We start from the raw sequence: 6052 nt of genomic DNA, 5'->3' as shown, positions 1-6052 counted from the left end.
TGTTTTAAATAATCCTGTGTTCTTTAATTAACATACATCCAACAGTGAAGAACAGATTCTTTTATCTTCAGTGTTCCTTTTCTGCTCTTCTAGCTGCTAATTTTTTGTTGATTTTTGTTTGGAAAAAAGCTAGTTTTTGACTTATTTTAAAATTTTTAGGGGGCTTTTGGAGAGCCACGACCAGATAGCCGACGGTACCCAAAATACCAAACCGAGGCCAAAGACTGAACCTCCCAAACTGTTCCCCAACGGGATGACGAACGACGCGATCCGAATGGTGGGCGTGAGGAAGAAGAATGGAGAACCCTTGGGGCTAACAGTGAGTAAAGCGAAATTCCCCAACTACAACCCTGCCCATTTTATTCACCCTAATTCATGATAATTAGGGTGATTTAATCGGTTTACCCAACAGACCTAGTGCCATGTGGAACCTGTTCGGGCAGGTAAAAAAGGGGCTTTGAACGAGGAAGTCAGGTGTTAAGAGGCTTCTTTGTTGGTGTCTGCAAACAGCGGGATGCTGTCTGGCTTTTTAAGTTGTTTGATTAGATATTCAGCCTCGAAGAGCGGAAGTTGATGATACTGTGGTGAAAAAGACGCCAAAGTTCTGAATGCAGTCTTTGTTTGGTCAATCTGGGACTTTTCGTGATCGCAAAGCTCTTTGGCTGTAGGATGGGGCTTTTTTATTTAAAGTGACCAAAAGCGTGATTTGGCATAACAATTTATAGGGCTTTGCCTCTTTGCATGGCCCTGAAAGCCCTGACAACGAAGGGGCTTTTTCAAAAGTACGACTTGAGCGCTTTTCTTGCTACAAAAGGGTTAAATATCTCGGCAAAAAGACTTTTTTACTACTTGGGCTTGATTTAAAATTCCTAACTTAAAAAGATTGAAGCAAATTTGACCCTTTCTCTGAACCCATTTAGGCTGCAAACGGCTTCAAATTTTGCACTTGCAAGTAATATGACGAACATTTTCTGAACTAAATTTTGGAATAAAAAGTCGCAGATCGGAGTAGGGCTTCGCCCCTTTTCAGGCGTCTACATGTTAAAAACACTTAGAAATATCCAATTAGTCGTAATGACTTAATCTATAGCTCGTATTGCTATCTTTGGCCACTTAAGTTTTCATACAATTTCGTAACCTCCAAAGAGATAGAAGCAAAAATGCCAACATTTACAACTGGCTCTATCTCTGTAGCGATTCGATAAATGCTTGTTCATTGTGTTCTGTTCGATTGTCTGTTTCAGGACCTAAATTTTTAAACTAGAGTATGATCAGATATTCCTAACCTCTAAAAAAATAGAAGCAAAACAGGGTCTTGAATAGCTAAAACAGTCTGTATCTCAAAGAGGGTTGAAAATATCTGATTAGTCAAAAGAACTATTTCAATAGAGCGTTTGAAAAGGTATTTTTGCTCCTTAAGTTTAGAGCAAATTTTCTAACCTCAAAATAAATTGACTAAAAATTCGCATTTCTTCGTGAATAGCTCGAAAATAGTTGTCAAAGCTGGTTTGAAGATAAGACCATTTAAATTCCACATGCCCATAGCTATCTTCTGACATGACAAAATTTAGGGCTTCGCYACTTTTGCGGACCCCCCSATTTTTCTGGGTCTATTTGTAGTGGAAACGGTTGCAATATCGTAWTAATTCTGAGCGTCTTTGAGAAAGAGCAAGTCTGAATTAGATTTTCGTAGTAAAAAAATTGAAGATTCATGTAGGGCTTCGCCCCTTTCCAGGCGTCTTAAAGCTTCAGTGAACCATTTCAGCAAAACGATTGGAAACATCCCATCAATATTAAGAACCTTTTCGATAGCCCGCATCGAGAGCTATATTTTACTAATTGGGTTTTATCTAAAATTCCTAACCTCCAAGGAGATAGAAGCAAAAATGCCAACATTTACAACTCGCTCTATCTCTAGCAATTCGAGATATGCTTGTCCAGTGTGTTCTGTTCGATTGTCTGTTTCAGGGGCTCAATTTTTCCACTTGGCTATGATTAGATATTCCTAACCTCTAAAAAGATAGGAGCGAAAACAGGAACGTACACATCTAAAAGAGTCTGTATCTCGCACAAAGTTGGAAGCATCTGATTAGCCAACAGGACTATTTCGATGAAGCAGTTCAAAAGCTTCTTTTTGCTCCTTAAGTTTAAAGCAAATTTTCTAACCTCAAAAGAAATTGACTAACTATTCGCATTTCTTCGTGAATAGCTCGAAAACAGTTCGGAAAAGCTGGTTTGAAGATGAGATCATTTAAATTCCACATGCCCATAGCTATCTTCTGACGTGACAAAAATTAGGGCTTCGCCCCGTTTGCGGACCCCCAGATTTTTCTGGGTCTATTTAAAGTGGAAACGGTTGCCATATCGTATTAATCCTGAGTGTCTTTGGGAAAGAGCAAGTTCGAATTAGATTTTCGTAGTAAAAAAAATTGAATTTTTGAGTAGGGCTTCGCCCCTTTCCAGGCGTCTTAAAGCTTCAGTGAACCATATGAGCAAAACGGTTGGAAATATCAAATCAATATTAAGAATCTTTTCGATAGCCCGCATCGAGAGCTATATTTTACTAATTGGGTTTTATCTAAAATTCTTAACCTCCAAGGAGATAGAAGCAAAAATGCCAACATTTACAACTCGCTCTATCTCTAGCAATTCGAGATATGCTTATCCAGTGTGTTCTGTTTGAATGACTGTTTCAGGGGCTCAATTTTTCAACTTGGCTATAATTAGATATTCCTAACCTCTAAAAAGATAGAAGCAAAAACAGGAACGTACACATCTAAAAGAGTCTGTATCTCGCACAGAGTTGGAAGTATCTGATTAGCCAACAGGACTATTTTGATGAAGCTGTTGAAAAGCTACTTTTTGCTCCTTAAGTTTATAGCAAATTTTGTAACCTCAAAAGAAATTGACAAAAAAATCGCATTGCTTCGTGAATAGCTCGAAAATAGTTGGGAAAAGCTGGTTTGAAGATAAGACTATTTAAATTCCACATGCCCATAGCTACCTTCTGACATGACAAAATTTAGGGCTTCGCCACTTTTGCGGACCCCCCGATTTTTCTGGGTCTATTTGTAGTGGAAACGGTTGCAATATCGTATTAATTCTGAGCGTCTTTGAGAAAGAGCAAGTCTGAATTAGATTTTCGTAGTAAAAAAATTGAAGATTCATGTAGGGCTTCGCCCCTTTCCAGGCGTCTTAAAGCTTCAGTGAACCATATGAGCAAAACGGTTGGAAATATCCCATCAATATTAAGAACCTTTTAGATAGCCCGCATCGAGAGCTATATTTTACTAATTGGGTTTTATCTAAAATTCCTAACCTCCAAAGAGATATAAGCAAACATATCATAACCAACGTTTAAAGTCTTCAAATCTCAGAAACGGTAGAAAATATCCAATTACTCGTAATGAGTTTTTCGATAACCAGTACTCCTTTACTACTACTAGTACTTTAAGGAGAGTATTTTACTGCTTGGGCCTCGCACGAAATTCTTAACCTCTAAAGAAATAGAAGCAAAAATAGGACCGTTGACATTTACAACAACATATATTCTTGTCCCATTCCATTAATATTTAGCAAATGGTTGAAATTTGCTAGATAACCACCCCGATATTTTTGATTGAGCATTTCCAGAGCTGTCGTTTCATCTTTTCCTTTATAAGAATAATTTCCTAACCTCTAAAGAGATAGAAAGAAAAATTGATAGAAAACAGCTTATATCTCTGAAACGGTCAAAAATATCTCAACAGTCCTTTGAACCGTTTCGATAGGGTCTTATAAAGCTATATTCTCCTTCTTAGAGATGTAGCGACATTTCTAACCTCCAAAAGATAGACGCAAAATTTGACGAATTTTTGTACATTCTCATTTATAGCTCAAAAAGGGCTGAAACTATCTGAATAGTGATTAGAGCTAGTTCGATAGAGAATGCCAAGAGCTCTCCTTTGCTCATTAATGTATATCGGAAATTCCTAACCTCTAAAGCGATAGAAGCAAATTTAGTTTACCAAAAATCCAATACAAAACCGCTTTATTCGTAGGTTCAAATCAATGAAAACGACAACTTGGTGATCGCCCGAATACTGGAAGGAGGAATGATCGAAAAACAGGGACTGTTGCACATTGGGGACGTTATTTTGGAGGTGAACGGCAATCAGGTGAGGACGCCTGAAGACCTGCAGGTGGAGGTGGCAAAGAGCAAAGATTCGGTCACTCTTAAAGTGGGCAACGTGCAGAGCAGCGAAACCCACGAGTCGATTGTGATGAATGGAGTAAACGGAGTCACCAAAAAACTCACTGTGAGTGTCGTTGTCGCCCTACTTAGAAGAGTCGGCACAGATACAATTTAATTTTCCTTTTATTAGTGTTACATGAGAACGTTATATGAGTATAACCCAGAAGAGGACAGTTTACTCCCATGCAAGGAGATCGGGCTTCGCTTTGATCGAGGAGACATTTTGCAGATAGTGGATCAAAGAGACCCCAACTGGTGGCAGGCGAAAAAAGTCGGAGGAGACAACAAAACCGGATTAATTCCCTCGCTGGAGCTGGAAGAGCGACGCAAAGCTTATGTGGCTCCAGAAAACGACTTTGTACATAAAATTAGCATATGCGGTAAGTGACTAGAAGCTCACTGGTTTCTCTATTATTATTATTATTATTATTATTATGCAATGGCTGAATAGGCGCAAGGATTTCGAGGAAAAAGAAAAAAATCAACTACCAGTCCAAGAGCAATTGCGACTTCGATAAGGCTGAACTTCTGCTGTATGAAGAAGTCACCAGGATGCCGCCATTCAAGAGGAAAACGCTGGTTTTGATCGGAACTCAAGGCGTCGGCAGACGCACTTTGAAAAACAGACTGATTAATAGTGATCCCGAAAAGTTTGCTGGAGTTATCCCGTGTAAGTGGACTAATTGTTCCTTTTTCTCTCGAAAATAATCAGGAAACACTAAGGGTTTTGAAGCCTCTTAATAAGCATTTTTTAGCGTTTTTGTGGTCGCTTTATCACTCTGTGCGTGGAATAGAGGGAGGCTCCAAATAATTACATAATCGAACAGGAAATTACATTTTTGATGATTTTGAGATTTTATGCTTAAAAAACTGCGACTATCTTCATCCCAAAACCGAAGTTTTTAACGAGACTCCGGCTTGTAGAAAGCTAAGTTGATTCTCTCAGATTTAGATCAGAAAACGCCGGAGCCTTTCATAACGTGCATGGAAAACGGTTAAAAATGTATCAAAACATGAGTTTCCCTACATTTATTTCTGCGTAGAAAGAAAAGGAAAAGGAAAACTCTATTTGCAAATCCAAAACTCCCTAGGAAAGAATGAAATGTTAGAAAAATCAGTACCTGAATGATAAAATGAAATATAAATAATACAAGGATGCAAGATAAACCTTGTAAGTAATTAGTCAATTAAAATATGTTTTAAATTTACTTAGCATTTGCAAAAAAATTCTCTTTATAAAATCCGCACAAATCGCAAGTTAACATTTGCAAAAACCGCATTATAAACTCCGCAAAGTTTTCCTTGTTTTGCGTTAATTAACTTAGGTTTTTACGCAATATTGAATTAAACATCGGAACAAAGACCAACTGGTGTTTTCAAGAAACATTTCCCAGATTTTGCAGTTGCAAATTTGTCTTACATAGTTTGTGTGCAAGATTTTTTAAAATGTTCCTCAAAGTTTAAAGCTTATGAAAAATCGGAGGGTTTTTTAATACTAGAGCAAATTGGTACCAAATCTGCCGCAAACCTTTGTCCATATTGAGTATGAGTTTCAATCGACTGGGCTTAATAGTGTTGAAGTTATGCACTTTATTGCTCCGACTTGCCAGGTTAAAGATTTTTCTATTTTAAACTGAGTTCGGTTGCTTCGAAAAATTCTATGAATGCTTCTGTATTAGTGAAAGTTTCTATAAATGTACCCCAAATATTCGTTTATATTGTGTGCGACTTTCATTGGGTTGAATTTACAATACAGCCCTGTTAAGCTTAAATGCTTATGAAAAATAGATTAACACTCGGATTTTAGTGATGACTTGG

Source organism: Dendroctonus ponderosae, unplaced genomic scaffold, assembly GCF_020466585.1.
Source record: "Dendroctonus ponderosae isolate FM_Combo_2020 unplaced genomic scaffold, Dpon_F_20191213v2 Dpon_F_20191213_11, whole genome shotgun sequence".
In the NCBI taxonomy this organism is placed as follows: domain Eukaryota; kingdom Metazoa; phylum Arthropoda; class Insecta; order Coleoptera; family Curculionidae; genus Dendroctonus; species Dendroctonus ponderosae.
The sequence above is the reverse complement of the archived record's forward strand: the minus strand, read 5'-3'. Positions refer to the sequence as shown.